General features: G+C 36.9%; 1 protein-coding gene across 1 annotated transcript in view; it reads left to right on the top strand.

Moving 5' to 3' along the window:
• The first annotated feature begins 17,297 nt into the window (after positions 1 to 17,297).
• Positions 17,298 to 20,171, top strand: part of LOC112048001 (neuropeptide F-like) — a 40,345-nt gene continuing 37,471 nt past the window's right edge. The window contains exon 1 of the mRNA XM_024085329.2: positions 17,298 to 17,484. The gene's annotated coding sequence lies outside the window, so the exon portion shown is untranslated. The remainder of the gene's footprint in view (positions 17,485 to 20,171) is intronic.

Below are 20,171 nucleotides of genomic sequence, written 5' to 3'. Positions count from 1 at the left end.
AATCACAAAACTAAACATTCATAGGCCGTACCAAAGATTAGTACTTTAGTATTTTAGTACCTACGAACAATTTTTGGGCGGTTATATATATAAAAATAGTTCGTACCTACCTACTCGACTAAAGTAGTCCGAATTAGGCGCAGTGCTATGCGCGATGGATTGAAAAGACGGAGGTCCTGGGTTCAATTCCCGGCTGGGCCGATTAAGGCTTTCTTAATTCGTCCAGGTCTGCTGGTGGGAGGCTTCGGCCGTGACTTCCCACCCGCCAAAAACGTACCGCCCAGCGATTTAGGGTTCCGGTACCTACCATGTCGTGTGGAAACCCCAGCGGGTGTGGATTTTCATCCTATTCCTAACAAGTTAGCTCGCGCCCGGCTTCCCTTTTAAATTGCATCATCACTTAAGATTGTACCTACCTAGTCAAGGGCTAACTTGTAGAGATTTAAAAAAAGTTCAAACTCCATATTTAACTTGACACCTGGCTACCAAACACAATCCTAGAACACATTACAAACATCATTCGAGTCAGGTGTCAACTTAATCCGCACGACCTGTACGAGCATAGTCTGAGAAACTTACATATAATGTGGTATGTCTGGCTATTCAGACTCTTAGTCAATTTATATTGTCTACTTCATGTTAATGAAGTTATAATAACCACTCGTCTGCAATAAAAAGATTTGCCACCACTCAACATAATCTATGGTAGGTTAAGCCTGCATTAACTAACATAAACACCAGAGAGATTTGAAGTAAGTACCTATCTACCTACATTATCTAACTATTTCAAATATAACCTATTTATAAACTTGGATGAGGATTTAACCGTCAAATTTCTTCAAAGTAAAGTGAACTTTATGCACTGGTGATTAGGTCCACTTTACTTGGAAGAAAACGGAGGTTTAAATCTCAATGCTTGTTTATGAATACGAGTAAGTGTACCTACATAAATAGAGAAGTTAATTATTGTAATCTGTGGATTACTTTAAAACCTACAGCATATCATCAAACTACTTAGCATTATTATGTTTGTATAGATACGCTAATCCACTACCAGGCAGATTGTAATAAATCTTTTTGTTTTGATGGTATAAATTTTCAATTCAGAATTTCAGAATCAAGAAAAAAATTTCGTCAGTAAAAAAGTTGAAGCTACTCACGGAAAATTAACTTGATTGTAATTAATTGTAAAAATGTTTCACAGATCCTGGGGCTACTAGGTAAACTTGCCGTAACTATAAACTATAGCCGTGATAGCCCAGTGGATATGACCTCTGCCTCCGATTCCGGAAGATGTGGGTTCGAATCCGGTCCAGGGCATGCACTCCTCACTCCAATACAGTACATTTTAAGAAATTAAATATCACGTGTTTCAATCGGTGAAGGAAAACATCGTGAGGAAACTTGCATACCAGAGGTAAACTTAAAAAAACTTAACTTAACTAGGTGACTGTAGAATTCAGCTATTTATTGGGCAAAGCTGACTAATCGGCTTATATATGACGGCATCCGTGGCGCAGTGGTATGCGCAGTGGATTTACAAAACGGAGGTCCTGGGTTCGATCCCCGGGTGGACAGATTGAGATTTTCTTATTTGGTCCAAGTCTGGCTAGTGGAAGGCTTCGGCCGTGGCTAGTTACCACCCTACCGGCAAAGACGTACCGCGAAGCGATTTAGTGTTCCGGAATGATGTGTGGATTTCATCCTCCTAACAAGTTAGCCCGTTTCCATCTTAGATTGCATCATCATTTACCATCATTGTAGACAAGGGCTAACTTGTAAATAATAAAAAAAAAATCGGTAAAAACATGATAGAGTAGGCCTACCTAATATTACAAGTAGGTATAATTTTGTTTATTTAAAATTGGTAGAAAATTAACTTGGATTGGGATTAGTTGTAAAAATGTTCCACAGATCGTGGGATACTAGGTAAACTTAAAAAAAACTTAACTGAACTAGGTGACTATAGAATTCAGCTATTTATTGAGGAAAGCAGACTAATCGGCTTATATATTCGGTAAAAACATGTTAGAGTATGCCTACCTAATATTACAAGTAGGTAGAATTTTGTTTATTTAAAGTAGGTAGAAAATTAACTTGGATTGCAATTAATTGTAAAAATGTTCCACAGATTCTGCGATAGGAACTAGGATTTTTTTTTATTCTTTACAAGTTAGCCCTTGACTACAATCTCACCTGCTGGTAACTGATGATGCAGTCTAAGATGGAAGCGGGCTAACTTGTTAGGAGGAGGATGAAAATCCACACCCCTTTCGGTTTCTACACGGCATCGTACCGGAACGCTAAACTTAAAAAAAAATTAACTGAACTAGGTGACTATAGAATTCAGCTATTTATAGGGGAAAGCCGACTAATCGGCTTATTTATTCTGTAAAAAACATAATAGAGTAGGCCTGTATGTAGGTAGAATTTTGGAAACAGGTATTCTAAGAAAAATACCTCCCTAGCTCGCTAATGCGATTTCGCCCACGTGTACATTAGTTGCGGCTCGGATTTCCAGTGTGAACATGCCCTTAAATAAACCTCATTCCTGCTTCGCTGGATACGATGAGGTGCCTCAACTAGCAATAACTGTAAAACAGAATGTGTTGCACCTTTATTAATTAAAGCGATACCGTGAGGTTTCGATAAGCATCGGAGCGTAACTATCGGTTCGCATGGCTAGGTTTATCTCGGATTGTGTATGACGTAGGTGCTATTATTCTATAAAATAATGTCACTATGTATTAGTAATAAAATAAACATTATTGTGCAATATGTGGGTGTTTCGCCTTCCTCTAAGTATGTAGGAATAATACTTCTTCACCGGATGAAGATGAAACCCATAACCTCTTGAGTTGTCAATATATAATTACAAGTAACTTGTTGAGTAGAGTTTATTTCTATAAATAAAAGAGCCACTAAATTCTTTTAAAAGAACGTTTTGTATTATTCTTTGTTACAATAATGGGTACGTCGCTTTTGTTGAGTGACGGAGGTCTTTGGGGAAAATAATTCTTTTGTCGTTTACGCCGCTTTTCATTATTAGCTTTACATTTAACTCTCACGTCTGATTTGATTATTCGATGGAACGTTAAGCTTTGACTCACCTGTAGAGAAACATTTTTGGAGTTGACTCTTACGGCCAGTTTCTTCATCGCAATTACCAGTCAAAGTAACGTCATAAATCAAAAGTGACGGTCGAATTCAATGAAAAATAAAGTCTTCTTTACTACTTACTACTTTTACTGTTACTTTAGCTTAAGAATTGATTTTTTATTTATAGCCCTCGGTATGAAAAAAATATGGGCAGTAAAATTCGATGAACGAATGACAGAGTTACGTTGTTTGTGCGTAACCTAGTCAGCGGACTTTTCAATGTGTCGCTGCCTTACTTTTCACCGGGCGCGCACGCTGCGGCCTTCTGCCCCGGTTGCGCACCTTTCACTTTTCAGGCGTAGGTATTGAGATATACATAGTATATGCTGCGGGTCAACATACACCTATTTAGGCAGTCGACCTGAAAGAGTAAATTCCAATCGTGCGTCGGGGCTGACATACCTGCACTTTTTTTTACTTTAATCTTTTTATTATGCCATGAAACGAAGAGAGGGGTTACATAGATAATTATAATTAACCACACGAAGTCGTGAGCCCAGCCGTGATAGCCTCTGCCTCTTAATCCGGAGGGTTCGAGTCCTGTCCGGGGCATGCATTTCCAACTTTTCAGTTGTGTGCATTTTAAGAAATTAAACATCACGTTTCTCAAACAGTGAAGGAAAAACAACGTGAGGAAACCTGCATACCAGAGAATTTTCTTAATTCTCTGAGTGTGTGAAGTCTGCCAATCGGCATTGGGCCAGCGTGGTGGACTATTGGGCTAACCCCTCTCATTCTGAGCGGAGACTCGAGATCAGCAATAAGCCGAATATGGGTTGATAATGAATGACTGAATGACTCGAAGTCGAAGAACGAAAACTTGCATACCAGAGAATTTTCTTAATTCTCTGAGTGTGTGAAGTCTGCATCATTCCTAATTCGATCACGCAGCATCGAAACTCCAAGCATAGCTCGCTCCATCGCCCGCTGAGTGACTTTGAGCCTTCTAATAAGGCCCATAGTCAGCGACCAAGTCTCGAATCAGGAATGAGGAGATCCGCAGACGAACCAAAGTCACTGACATAGCTCAGCGATGGCCACATAGTTCGAAGAGCCGATGGACGTTGGGGTCCCAAGGTGCTGGAATGGCGACCCCGCACCGGAAAGCGCAGTGTTGGGCGACCCCCCACTAGGTGGACCGAGGATATCAAGCGGGTTGCAGGGAGCCGCTGGATGCTGACGGCTCGAGATCGTTGTGCTTGGAGGTCCATGCAAGAGACCTATGTCCAGTAGTGGACGTTAATCGGCTGATAAGGTAAGGTAAGGTAAGGTGAAGTCTGCCAATCGGCATTAAGCCAACGTGGTGGACTATTGAGACTCGATTTCAGCAGTGAGTAGAATATGGGTTGATAATGAATGACTGAATGACTCGAAGTCGATTCGAACACACTTATCAATTATCGATTTACGAAATGATCTCATAGTAGAACCACGTTCGATTGATTTTAAGTTTCCTAACCTTTTTGGGTTTGCAAATGAACAAAGAGCTATACCATGCTCTTTTATTTGATTAGAGAAAGAAACCGTTAAGATTTTATGTTGATTTTATTCACATTACAATAAATTTTCTTTAAAGAAAAACCTGTTAAGGCTATAACACCCTTAACAGGTTAATATTATGTATTTTTTTTATTATTTACAAATTAGCCCTTGACTACAATCTCACCTGATGATGGAAGCGGGCTAATTTGTTAGGAGAAGGATGAAAATCCACACCCCTTTTTGGCGAAATTATTTTACATACTAGCCAATGTATCCCGCAGGATTTTTGATCCTGCGAGAACTATTAGATAGATCGGTTCAGTAGTCGAGGTGTGAAGGAGTAATAAACATACACAGTACAAACATACATTTTCGCCTATTAGTGTGCCGCCACTTGTATGTTGGTATTTAATAAATAGGGGTTGAAAATTTCCATCGCATTTCACGCGGACGAAGACGCGGACGCCCGCTAGTAAAACGATGGGTGAAAACGAGCTAGAAGTTATATAAATATATAAGTTAATTGGTATACAAGAATTTGCTCGTCTAAATTAGATTAACGACGCCATAGAGTATTCGGGTGTGATTAATAATATCGTCATAACTAATCAAATAAGCATTTACTTTATCTATATTAATATAATAGCCTTTCAACGAGACCACCCACTCAGATTTCGTGTTTAGTAATAAAAAACACCCATTAAGATTAAGGGCCACCTACTTCCAGGTTATTTCTATTTCTAATTGGCATGAAATAGACATTATCGAATTGCTACGTTGGAACAGTGGTTAAATAATTATCTAGATTCTAGGTATTTCTAAGTTATACTTATTTAGAAAGACCTTACACCTACGTTCCTCGGAGAGCACTAATTAGTCGGGTCCTATTATTGTCATCTGATAGTAAATGTTACCCATAATAGAAGATGTCCACAGATCGTACGTATCAGACCGATTTTAGTAGTATTTGTATAGAAAGTCATACAGTGCGTCCACTGTACCGGATCGCACGGAATACATGGAGCGGTTTTTTATACCGTAAAATTAAAAACCCACCAATCCACATTAGAGCAGTGTGGTGGCCTCTAAATGACCTTTCCTGTTATGGTTGCGTAGTCCCAAAAATGAATTAAAATCGTTTGTTTTATGTAAGTATGTTTAGTTTACAAGCACATTTGAAATTTCAAGCTTACGATTTAGAATAGAATAGAATATATCTTTATTTGTCCACACACGAGTAATAAAATAAAATAAACAAACAGAACACACAAAGATTTGTAGACTCTGCCATCGGATTGGAAGACAATCAAGGGTCTACAATCTTACGTTGATGTGCTGTTCGAAGGCGTGATTGATTGATTTAACTAAAAAAGATAGATAAATAAAAAAATTTTATAAACCTGATGGCGATGAGATATATCTAGATACTAGCAGATGCCCGCGACTTCGTCCGCGTGAAAATTGATGTACATTTTCGACCCCGTCGCCCCTACTATTTATATTTTCGTATGTTTTATATATAAAAATTACAAAATCACAGCCCCGGTCGAAGGCCGGTGTACAATAATGTGCGCGTTTTTTGTGCTTGGGTAAAATGCAAAGTCGTAGCCATCGTCGGAGGCCCTATCCAACCCCCGGCCGACGGCCAGCGTGCAATTAATTGTGTCTGCGTAAAGTGCCCAGCCGTAGCCACGGTCGAAGACCCTATCACAAACTCCCGGACGAAAGAGGGTGCACAACAAAGTACGTACTTTTTTTGTGCTTGGGTAAAATGCCCAGCCGTAGCCACGGTCGGAGGCTGTGTCACAAACTCCCGGCCGATGGCCGGGCCACAATACAGTGCGCGGCCGAAGGCTACGCGTTCCGTTTTTCGTGCTTAGGTAAAATGCCCAGCCGTAGTCACGGTCGAAGGCTGCATCATAAACTCCCGGCCGAAGGCCGGGCTACAATACAGTGCGCGAAGGCTCTATCACAAACTCCCAGCCGAAGGCCGGGCTACAATACGGTGAGCGGCCGAAGGCCGCGCGTTTCGTTTTCTGTGCATCGGAAAAATGCCCAGCCGTAGCCACGATCAGAGGCCATATTACAAATCCCCGGCCGAAGGCCGCGCTTTTTTTTGTTTGGGTAAAATGCCCAGCCGTAGTCACAGTCGAAGGCTGTATCATAAACTCCGGGCCGAAGGCCAGGCCACAATACAGTGCGCGGCCGAAGGCTACGCGTTCCGTTTTTCGTGCTTGGGTAAAATGCCCAGCCGTAGTCACGGTCGAAGGCTGTATCATAAACTCCCGGCCGAAGGCCTGGCTACAATACAGTGCGCGAAGGCTCTATTACAAACTCCCGGCCGGAGGCCGGGCTACAATACGGTGAGCGGCCGAAGGCCGCGAGTTCCGTTTTCTGTGCATCGGAAAAATGCCCAGCCGTAGCCACAATCAGAGGCCATATTACAAATCCCCGGCCGAAGGCCGCGCTTTTTTTTGTTTGGATAAAATACCCAGCCGTAGTCACGGTCAAAGGCTGTATCATAAACTCCCGGCCGAAGGCCGGGCCACAACACAGTGCGCGGCCGAAGGCTACGCGTTCCGTTTTTCGTGCTTGGGTAAAATGCCCAGCCGTAGTCACGGTCGAAGGCTGTATCATAAACTACAATACGGCTACAATACGGTGAGCGGCCGAAGGCCGCGCGTTCCGTTTTCTGTGCATCGGAAAAATGCCCAGCCGTAGCCACGATCAAAGGCCATATTACAAACCCCCGGCCGAAGGCCGCGCTTTTTTTTGCTTGGGTAAAATACCCAGCCGTAGTCAAGGTCGAAGGCTGTATCATATCATACACTACCGGCCGAAGGCCACCCGTTTCATTTTTTGTGTTTGGGTAAAATGCCCAGCCGTAGTTACGGTCGAAGGCTGTATCACAAACTCCCGGCCGAAGGCCGGGCTACAATACGGTGCGCGGCCGAAAGCCACGCGTTCCGTTTTTTGTGCATCGGAAAAATGCCCAGCCGTAGCCACGATCAGAGGCCATATTACATACATCGGACGGGACGGGACAGACAGACATATAATCGAAAAAAAATGGTTTTGAATTCAGTATCGATTGTATAATGCCCTATGATGATTTTTTTTTTAAATTAATCAAAAAGTTCTGTAATTTGACCTGTTACAGTTTCATTATAAGTATAGAGTATAGATAAGTATTTAATAGCTATTGCGCCAAATTCGTGCTCTTTTTATAATAATAAATCTTGCATAACATTATACGATAAAAAAGTAGACAATGTGACTATTTAAACACAAAAAGGATTATTCAGTTTGAACTTGAACTTTTAAGTAGTTCCTGAGATTAGTTTCGCGCGTTCAACCAAATAAACTAACAAATTGATCAGTTGAGTATAGAATATGTGCCTCAATATCGATATAACACAGTTTTAGTGGAAAACTCGTTTCTCCAAATAACGCCTGCGAATCAATTTGAGCAATCCAATTTTTTCAAGATAACTTTTTTCTATCTGTCCGATTTTAATGAAACAAAGCCAATATGTTGCCCTAAACTTTGCTTAATCTATTTGTGAAATCCGCGTCAAAATCCGTTCAGCAGAACCAGAGAATAGCACGAACATACAGACAGAAGGACAGACAGACAAACAGACAGACAGATAAACAGACAGACAGGCAAAAAAATAAAAAAATACATTTTACATTTATAACATACATTTATTCTATTGCTCATTTCTAATCGCCCTAACTTGATTTTAGTTAAATTTGGTCAAAGTACAGACACTCGATTTCTACTCTTTTATTATAGTATAGATAGATAGATAGATAGATAGATATATGCTGTCGCGACATTTTTTGTAGAAAATGATGTGTGCTGCGACTGAATGACGCTGCTGTATTTGTAACCCCTTGGCCTTTTGAATAGCAATGACAATGCTTGAGGGAATTAGCAGACTGTTGGGAAGGCGCCATGTACACCTTGGGTTACATTATTGGAGTTTTAGGAAGGATCCCTAATTTTTTTTAAATAAAATATAGCCTATAGCCTTCCTCTATAAATGAGCTATCTATCACTGAAAGTATTTTTCAAATCGGACCAGTAGATCCTGAGAATAGCGCGTTCAATCAAACAAACAAACAAACAAACAAACAAACAAACTCTTCCGCTTTATAATATTAGTATAGATTTTACTGATAATCCTCTCGTTTCAAATTACTAAACTATACTTAATATATTTCTAAAACAAATCTAAATATAGCTCTGTTTTTTCCACAGAGAATATGATAACTCCATAATTGTACCAAAACTTTAGCTAACAATTTCTGCGGGTTTGAATTATTATAATATGTAAACTTGAATCATCTAATCATCTCTAAGAATCTATGAAGAATGAAGAATGAATTAGATTAAAACCATACAGGCTTGCAATTATTTGCAATCACCATGGAAAGTGCAACTTTGCTTTGCTTGGAAGCGTTTTCATGTACTATTCTTGACTTAAAGATAGATTTGTTGTACTGGACAGGTACTGTAATACCTTCGCAGATTCAAGAACGAAGAACTAAAACGTTCAAGGGATACCGACTAAACAGGGGTGAAAATTATTATAATGACTAGTGGACCCGGTCAAGCTTCGCTTTGACTTATGTGCACTTCTTCCCTATCCCTACTCTACACTACTCTACCCCTACCATACCCTACCCCTTGACTCTTAAACGTTTGTATGGGAAATAGAAAAGGGTTTTTTTATGGTTTTCCCGGCAACTATTCTAATTTTTCTCACCTTTTAAACGTTCCCTATACCTCCACGAACATTTGAAGGCCAAGATACGATAAATCCGTTCAGCCGTTCTCGAGTTTTAGCGAGACTAACGAACAGCAATTCATTTTTATATATATCGATTGAATGACGTACCTATATTATTATTATTATTATATTTTAAAATATTATTGACGATAAAAACAATTAACTAATAGCAAGCTTCTGTTAGTTGCATAAAATTAAAAAAAAAATAATAATAATAAATTTCCATAATTTTTTTATCTTTTTAACCGACTTCAAAAAAAGGAGGAGGTTCTTAATTCGACGCGTATGTTTTTTTTTAATGTTTGTTACCTCATAACTTTGTTATTTTTTAACCAATTCTGAATTTTCTTTTTTATGATTGAAAGAGTATACTTAAGTAATTTTGTGTTATTATGAAAATAACGAAATTGCCCGTACTGTGGCGCTTTCGTTAACTATGCTAGGACAAACTAAAACAGAAAAATAAAAAATTGAACCGATTCCACAATCACAAAAATAAACTAAAAAGCAAAAAATAACATTGTTTGTATCTTCTGATCACTTTGAAGACGGTGCCAACACAGTGATACATTAACTAAAGCCGATCAAATCATAAAGGCTTTAAAGACAGTTATATCCCGTGGTTCTTTCAGAAATAGTTTTAATTACTTTTTAAATAGGGCAGGCACACAAATTGTATGAAACTTTCTTTTGCAATACAGACAATCAATTCTATGCCATGTATGTATGATGATTATGGGTGTTAAAACATTAACCCATTCTTGACCACTGTGCCAATTTGGGTATACTTAGTTAATGAGGGTATGTAGACAACATATTGAAGTTGGTCAATATATTTTTATCTTAAAATGGACTTCATATTGTGCCATTGATATTCACCACTCACGTTTGAAATATACACGGTTTTTAGGTATTTAGTGTTTGACATTTCACCTTAAGTGTTTAAGTACTCAACTTTTAAATTGACTGCCCTTGAAGCATAATATAATTGGTTTTTATGGGCAACTCTCGTGGGCTTTCCCGGACCATATTAAAAGGGCCCGCCTAAGCGAACGTGTAAAAGCTATAGTTAAAGAGATAGTGGTCTAGTTTCACGAGGTGCTTAAACACTGCTAAAAGTCTACTATTAGGTTACTCTACCGTCAGTCGATATATATTGTAGACAATAATTCAAACTCTATAAACAAAATTGAAATACATTATGAGCGTCAGTTTTAAGGTCGGACGGATACAGTTCGTGCGCTATAGCATGGTGCGGGAGACAGTTCATTTCACTATTGAAAGTTTGACTTGATTTACAATAATAGTAGGTACGTATTATGAACGTCATAAGGAAACTGTCACCCGCACCATGCTACACGTAGTATAAGTTACGCAGATGTCTGTATAGGCAGTAGTTTAAATACCTAAATCAATATTTTGGGTTAGGTGCATATTGCATAGCAGTACCATTGTAAAACATTTACCTAGTCAATGCTTCGTTGTAAGCGATAGTTCACCACCTACAAATGCTTGTTCATTAATGAACAAAAAATCAAAAAGCTTAAATAATTAAAGTAATCGTGCTTTAAGACATTCAAAATTATTGGTGTGCTCTATTAAAATTTATAGAACATTTATTTTATCAACTTGTTACCTACTGTTTTCTGAATGACGAATACTAAAAAAATCCCTTAACTACAAGTACTATTCTATTCCAGGTAGGTACGTTTCCTTTAATAATAATAATAATAATAATAATAATATTCCATATGACGAGAACCTTGTGAGAGCTGAGACAGAGAAAAAACGTAAATATCTAGATCTGGCTCACGAGGTTACCGCCATGTGGCATGTGGAGTCCACTGAAATCATCCCCATCGTTATATCTGCCAACGGTTTGATCCCAGTCAGCCTCGCTCACCATCTGAGGCGGCTGGGGTTCCGTGGCAGTTCGCTCGCAGGCAAGATGCAAAAAGCGGTCTTGCTGGACTCGGCTAGGATAGTCCGCCGGTTTCTCCACCTATCGCCCTGACCCCCGGCCGTTTGGTCTACCTGCCGGGGTGAATCCTCCGCCCGGTGCATATACGTATTTATGTAATGTATATTTAAGTTTATTTATTTTGCGTATTTATGTAAGTTTATTTATTTTCCCTTTGGCTTTTTATATATATTTATTTTGTACTGGGCGTGAGAGTTTAATTCATTTGAATAATAATAATAATAATAATAAATTTCTTTATTTATGGCTACAAAGGCCCATTGGTTAGTTACATTAAGTTATCTTATAAAATATGTTAGTAGATACACAATTACGTTTAGAGAATAAAATAAATACATAAACTATCTCACCGCACCAAAACAGAAATAAATTTCTGCAGGATCGGCGAGTCAGTCTTGCTTGCTAACATGTTCAAGATCCTATTGGAGCTCGCCCGCAGTCTTGCTAGGAGGGATGACTTAAATACCGTAAATACCGTAGCATTTTCAGGACATATTGATTTGACAAGATTCAGTCAAGAGAGTGTTCTTTGCATTTATGCAGGGGTAACTGAGACGTGATAGCCTAGTGGATATGACCTCTGCCTTGGATTCGGAGGGCGTAGGTTTGAATCCGGTCCGGGGCATGCATCTCCAACTTTTCAGTTAAGTGCATTTTAAGAAATTAAATATCACGTGTCTCAAACGATGAAGGAAAAACATTGTACCAGATAATTTTCTTAACTCTCTACGTGTGTGAAGTCTGCAAATCCGCATTTGGCTACCATAGTGGACTAACCCTTCATTCAGAGAGGAGACTCGTGCTCAACAGTGAGCCGAATATGGGTTGGTAATAAACTAAGGGTAAGGCTAGTTGGTTACGAATCTTCTAATAACTTAGGTAGGTAGGTATTGTTATTAGTTCAACTTTGTATTTCTCAAGCACTACGTCAAAAAGTCCCACAGGTCACCTGCTTTCACACTATAAATGTAATTTTGAATATTCGTGATAATTTGTTGAAACGGAAAATTTGGAGACATTTTACCAAATTGACAAAACTTTTCTTGTGATTTGGATTTTAATGTAAAATGGCGTGTTATTAATTGACACCTACAATTACTCCCATACCTACAAATTTTCTAATTTCGGTATCAAATCGGTCAAGCAATTTGACGGAAAGCAATTCATTATCTGCTGAAGTGGCAATGGGCAGGTTACATAGTAAGAAGAGTCGATGGACGTTGAGGTTCCAAGGTGCTGGAATTGCGACCCCGCGCCGGTAAGCGCAGTGTTGGTCGACCCCCCACTAGGTGGACTGACGACACAAAGCGGGAGGCAGGGAGCCTTTGGAAGTCCATGGTAGAATCCTAAGTCCAGCAGCGGATGGCTGGCTGTTAATAATAATGATGATGAATTCAATATCTAGGTATACCTACATAATAAGAAAGACTTCCGCTTTGTCTATCTGTTTGCCTGTCTGTCTGCGATTAATTAAAAAACTACAGAACGAAGTTTAATGCAGTTTTCACCAATAGATAGAGTGCATAATGAGGAAGGCTCCGGTACATAATTGGTCAAGTTTTTGTATAATTCAGTTGATAAATACGTTAAATGTTGTAAGTATTAGAAAAGTCAAGCTTACATAGAAAACGTTGATTCTTTCGAAATCCTGCCTATAAAAATGGTATATATTTTTAACCGACTTCAAATTGATCATCAGTTAGAACATAATATGATAGAACTAAGTATGATGTTATTTTCGCTTTTTAGTTTAGTCAGTATGTTTTATGTTTTTGAAGTCAGTTGATCTTTTTTCATTCTTTTTTTTTAATTGAAATTGAAACCTTCATACCCATTCTATCTTCCGTTAGAACGTAGACTGAAGTTTACACCGATTTTCTCGCCGACGTTGTCGCGGACGATCGCCAGTTGTATTTAAGATTTAACATTTCAACAGTTGACGTCAGCCACTTTAAAAGCTTTAAGCTCATTTCGACATTTATGCAGTGAATTGTTACTCGTTTTGTACTATAACTTAACTGAGTTGACTTGTTTCACCAAGTTTTATTCTTTGTTTCGTAACTCTGGTACTGAAAAATGAATAATACAAAATATCGTCTATTACCCACGCCCTGCAGTGCCCTGTAATAATTTGTCGGTGTATGCACATTTTTTATATTACTGTAATAGGGTAGACTCATATCAAATTTAATATAAAGACAATTTATTTCGCATAGTACATGGATTAAGGGTCCGAAATATATCCATATTAATATTAATAATAGTTAAAGATTTCTTATAAAACTTAATTTAAAAAGCATGTTTTTTTTAAAATTTTTCAAACATCAAAAACGCTGTCGTCCATTTTTTTGCCCATGCCTATATATTTATGAGGTACTAGTTTTTATGAAAACGAATAGTCAATTGTTTCAATATTCAGATAGTGAACGTAGGAAAAATAAAATCTGTTATACATGGCATAAAACATCATTATATAATAATAGCATATTTCACATGGCACCTAAATTGTACAATAAACTGCCTCCAGCGTTAGCTGACAGAAACTTGAGTTTTGCCGTATTTTAGAATAAAATCAAAGAATTATTGCTCAAGAAATGTTACTATTCTATAAAAGATTATTTAATTGACATTTTTTAATAAACTTTGACGTAATTCATTGACACTTTAGAGAATAAGACATTTGAAATTACATAAATAGTGCGCATAAGATATTGTAAAAAAACTAATTTAATTTGTATTATACTTATTTTGTCTGCAGTGTTTTAAGAAATTTGCATGCCAGTATATGGCGAATTGTATAATGTATCTACTTCAACATTTATTGTATACCAGCTAATGTACTTAACTATACAATTGCAAATAAATAAATTGAATTTAATTGAATTGAATTTTGTGACGTCATAATGTTACTTGATGAACCAAACGTCAAGATAATTGTTAACATTTGTCAAACGCTCCATTTGTAAGGAATTTGTTATAGTGACGTCATAAACAGTTGAAAATATGTACCATCATGGCTCACAGGCGTTTTGGATCGTATTGTCAATAACATATTTAAAAACTAAAATTGACATGTAATTCACGTCTTAGAAAAAAAAAAAAAAATTTTAATCTAGTAGGACGATAATGAACTAATTATGACCATTTAAAAAAAAGTGTCAACCACCCTATTGCAAAATACCGTTTGAGTGACAACCTCTCTGTGGCCTAATTCACTATTTTGGTCTATATTATCAACTTATTGAAGTGGACAACAAAGTGTCATCTACATACTATATGATATACACCGTAAGTACCGGATGTCATTTGTAATTTGTGTCATAGTGTGTGGATGACGTTTTGTCAATTGATTTGTTTTTAATTTTGATGGGTTGATAATAAAAACCATAATTGGAAATAGGCCATCTGATCTGAAACACTGATTTGTCAAAAACTAAATTCCACGCGGACGAAGTCGCGGGCGTCCGCTAGTTATATCTTAGATTATATTCTGAGAGTTATATATTATTTTTGAATAATGTATATACCTGTAAGTGACAGATCGTCCAAGATCATTGTTCACGTATCCTATATAACATGTCCTATGTAGGTGTTTCAATAAATATATAAATAAATTATAAATCTTTTCTGTCACATAAATACCGTTGACTGTACACATTAGTTGAAGGATTCATTAATTAAAACCGAACACCCACTCGTTTGTGCCACCGTTTCCTTGCAGTAAAAACACTACGTCAAAGGGAAGGCTTGGGAATACAGACACATAAAAACGAAACCTCAAATAAGAGGGTACAGTGAGTGTATTATTACAAGGTTTAATTTATACTTGCTAATGTTTGTGTAGGTTGTCTTGTAATTTTAAAATAGTTATAACAGTCCAATGAGCTGATGCATACAACTTTGTACAATTATATTGTTTTTGTGGATATTTCTACAATTTTTTTTTATAAAAACTTTTTGTAGTTCAGAATACGCTTAAAAGTCGAAAATCTCACAACATCTATACTAATATTATAAAGCTGACGAGTTTGTTTGTTTGATTGAACGCGCTAATCTCAGGAACTACGGATCCGATTTGAAAAATTCTTTCAGTGTTAGATAGCTTATATGTATTGCGAGGAAGGCTATAGCCTATATAATAAGGGTTGAAAGTTTACATCGAGTTTCACGCTGTCACGCGGACGAAGTCTCGGGCGTCCGCTAGTTTTAGATAAAATTATAGCATACTTACTTGGTAATTTGTGTCAGATGACCCAAGGGTGTTAAGAAGTCCATTGCCTATATCCAGCTGCAGTGGACGTCCATTCGCAGATTATGATGATGATGATGATGATGATGATGATGATGAGATGATAATGGCGATAATTCCATTTTCAAAGTTTTAGGAACGACAGGTTTGTTTGACATTTTTTATTTGTATAAATACGAAAACTAAGTCAGGAAAATACTTGAAACAAACTAAACGAAAACAGCCTAATCATAAATTGGATGACAAACCTTTCTATCCGAAAATTATTCTTATTAATTATTCACATTATAAATGTCCAAAAATAATTTTCATAGGGTAACTAATAATCTAAAAAGGTGTTGATGATGATGATGATGATGATGATGATGATGATGATGATGTTGATATCATAATGGTGATAATTCCATTTTCAAAGATTTAGGAACGACAAGTTCGTTTGACATTTTTTATTTGTATAAATACGAAAACTAAGTCAGGAAAATACTCGAAACAAACTAAACGAAAACAGCCTAATCATAAATTAGATGACAAACCTTTCTATCCGAAAATTATTGTTATTAATTATTCACATTATAAATTTCCAAAAATAATTTTCATAGGGTAAGTAATAATCTAAAAAGGTGTCCTAATGTGCTCATTAATTATTCTGACTGTACATCACAAAATTTGAGATAAGACGATTATAATCTGAAAACGGGTCCAAGCTTGCTGATTGGTGGAAGTTATTCCTCGTCGTGTATTATGACAACAGTTGTTAATTATGTGTTTTTATTTATTCCTCAATCAATCAATCAGAAATGAGGAGATCGTAAGACGAACCAAAGTCACTGACATAGCTCAGCGAGTCGTGAAGCTAAAGTGGCAATGGGTTTTCAGTGGACCAATGCCTCTTTCTTCTGTCTGTCTGTTTCTTTGTCTTTTGCCTGCGATTACTAGTTTCTCTAGGTTATTTCCTTCTCCAAAGGCAATATGATTATAGTAAAAGGCGACTGGAGACACAAGTCTTCGTGCTATTCCGTACACAATTACAAAAAGATATGTTTTATATTTGGATAATTTAAGGATTTAAAGCCTTGAAACCTATTAACTTCAAAAGCCACCATAGTCCGAACACAGTTGGCTACAGTACTGACGTATGGTTGGATCATAAGCTGAAGTATGTCTAAATATCACAGGATCTTAGTTATGTCAATAATATTGACAATATTATTGAAAGTGCGCACGTGAATGCACTAACTCTCCTCTCTTGCGAGGGCATTTATTCAAATAGGCTGGCAAACACTCATTATTATAAACCCATATTCGGCTCACTGCTGAGTTCGAGTCTCCTCTCAGAATGAGAGGGGTTAGGCCAATAGTCAACCACGCTGGCACAATGCGGATTGGCAGACTTCACACACGCAGAGAATTAAGTAAATTCTCTAATATGCACGTTTCCTCACGATGTTTTTCCTTCACCGTTTGAGACACGAGATATTTAATTTCTTAAAATGCACACAACTGAAAAGTTGGAGGTGCTTGCCCCGGACCGGATTCGAGCCCACACCCTCCGGAATCGTAGGAGGTTATATCCACTGGGTTATCACAGCTCACTATACACTGAATTAGTTTAAATCTCTTGTTTTTTTTATTCCACACATATAGGAACTCATTGAGGTTTTCAGTTAATGGCGCCCACGCGTGCGTAGCTCCGCCCACCGCCCGCCCGCCCGACTATAAATGCGATGGTCACGGCAGCGCCAGAACTTGTTGCACATCGCGCTCCTAACTTTCCAATTCAGTTCCTGAACGCACCACGAAGGTTTCAACTTCAGGTAAGTTCTAAAAAATAAGTTCGGAAATTAAAAAAAAATAGTGTAGTAATAAAGAGGGTTTTAGTTCGGAAATAAATAAATAGTGTCGTAAAAATGTAAAAGGTCATAATTAGTTAACAAAGTCAAAGTAAAATTTATTTTATTCAAAATTGCTTTCAATTTGAAAACCGCTATACGTTTGATATTATTATTTTTAAATTATTATAAACACGTTATTAAAATACGGAAAAATAAAATTTGTACAATTAGCACTAAAAATTCACATAAAAGTTTAGATTTTACAGTAAGTATCATTTCGAATCCCTAATCCATTTTTTATTATTTTTTTACATAATAATCATAACTATGGTGTGTTTATAAGTAAAGCCAAAAATAAAACACTAAAATTATGAGCTTCGTAACTTCTTTCTTGGACTGAAAAGATTTGTTTTTCACGTTTTGGAAATTGTATTGGGCGACTAATTTTAAAAATGCCAATAAAAAAAAATCCATCCAGTGAATTTAAATTATAAAAATTTGTTTCTTATTTGTTCCTTCCTTATATTAAGCATAAAGCAAATTTGTAACAATTAAAAAAAAACTGATTATAATGAAAAACATTCATATGTTTTTCATTATAATCAGTTTTTTTTTTAATTGTTACAAATTTGCTTTATGCTTAATATTTTTCGACAATACTAATAAAGTTTTTATTTATAATATATTATTACAAAATCCAAACAATTTCAAGTTTTTGATATAACTATTAATATGCGGACTAAATTGGAAACTAATGATATTGCTTATTAAAAGAAACTTTACGAGTAAATTTTATGTAAAAATATATAGTCTAATAAATCTATATCGGATTGGAAATGCTAGCTACAACATTTTATTTGGTCAATAGGTGATAAAGTAAATAACGGAAAAAAATCTCTGAAAAATACATATAATATCAATGTAAATAAGAATAGGTAAGTCTCTTGAAATAAAGATTAAAATTTATGACATATAATAAATTAAATAATATTTTCTATACAAGAAAAGGTAAAATATTTCTAAATTACACCTAAGTACCAGTTACCTCCAATAAAGAAATAAAGAAACTTTTTTCTTTAAGCATCACAATAATTATTTTAATATTTTCAAATTCCACTTTTGTTTAACTATACATAATTATAATTTCATATAACGAAAAATGAAAAAACTTAAAAACTCTCAAAAAAAAAAACGGCAACGAATTCCCATAAATATTAGAATAACTTTAACTTCAAGAGTTTTAAAAAGAAATGTTATTTTCAACAATCGTGCCTAAATAACCGCCTGCCTCTTTGAATAACTTTGATAAAGTTTGTAAATTGGAAATCATTTTATAGGGAAAAAAAATTCAATTATCTCAAAGTACTAGGTTTCGCTCACGAAGATTGTCAATCAAATTAATTTCGGACAACTGAAAATAGGAAATAGAGACGTGATAGGCTAGTAGATATGACCTCTGTCACCGATTCCGGAGGGTGTAGGTTCAAATCCGGTCCGGGGCATGCAGTTTTCTTTTTTTTCAGCTGTGTGCATTTTAAGAAATTAAATATCACGTGTCTCAAACGGTGAAGGAAAACATTGTGAGGAAACCTCCATACCAGAAAATTTTCTTTATTCTCTGCGTGTGTGAAGACTGCTAATCCGCATTAGGCCAGCGTGGTGGACTATTATAGGCCCAATAATATAGGTCTCGAGCTCAGCAGTGAGCCGAATATGGGTTGATTACGAACGTACCGAATATAATATATTTCGTCGCATACTTTTTTTTAGTACGCAGGCTGATCCTTTGCGCAAACAATGAGCCAGCCCTCCAACTATCCGCGGTGAAATGATTCGGACACAATACATGATCCAGTGTACTTCCTTCTTATAAAGACTTCCAAACACCACAGTCAGCGGCAGAATTGCAGCAATCCAGCTTCTTCTGGACGCTAAATGGAGTACAACCCGCTGAATGTCAACAGTCCATCTACTTGGGGTCTGCCAATACTGCGCTTTGTTGCAAATATAAATAACAATATTTAAATTTGAACAAAAAGGTTTTGCCATTCTTATCATCAGACTTATCAACAGACTTATCAACAGATTTGTCAAAACACAGCCCCAATGTAAATTCAGCCGCCATAACCACCACAATAAAAATAGTGATTTTTGTGGTGGATATTGTGATTAGGTGATAATTTTAGCGCAGTGATATCCCAGTGGATAAGACCTCTGCCTCCGATTCCGGAGGGTGTGGGTTCGAATCCGGTCCGGGGCATGCACCTCCAACTTTTCAGTTGTGTGCATTTTAAGAAATTAAATATCACGTGTCTCAATCGGTGAAGGAAAACATCGTGAGGAAACCTGCATACCAGAGAATTATCTTAATTCTCTGCGTGTGTGAAGTCTGCCAATCCGCATTGGGCCAGCGTGGTGGACTATTGGCCTAACCCCTCTCATTCTGAGAGGAGACTCGAGCTCAGCAGTGAGCCGAATATGGGTTGATGACGATAATTTTAGACTCAGTAACGAACTCCATCAGATTGTTCATTAACATTTCCGTAAGGCAATATAACACTGTCGACTTTCCAACTTTTGGATACCACTGAAAATTTCCCAATAATCTTATTTTCATAGTTCGAACATAGAGAGTCGAACCTAGAACTTTATGATCCACCAATCAGAAT

Source organism: Bicyclus anynana, chromosome 10 (assembly GCF_947172395.1).
Source record: "Bicyclus anynana chromosome 10, ilBicAnyn1.1, whole genome shotgun sequence".
NCBI classification, from domain to species: domain Eukaryota; kingdom Metazoa; phylum Arthropoda; class Insecta; order Lepidoptera; family Nymphalidae; genus Bicyclus; species Bicyclus anynana.
Note: the sequence above shows the minus strand (reverse complement) of the source record. Positions and strands in the feature narration are given on the sequence as shown.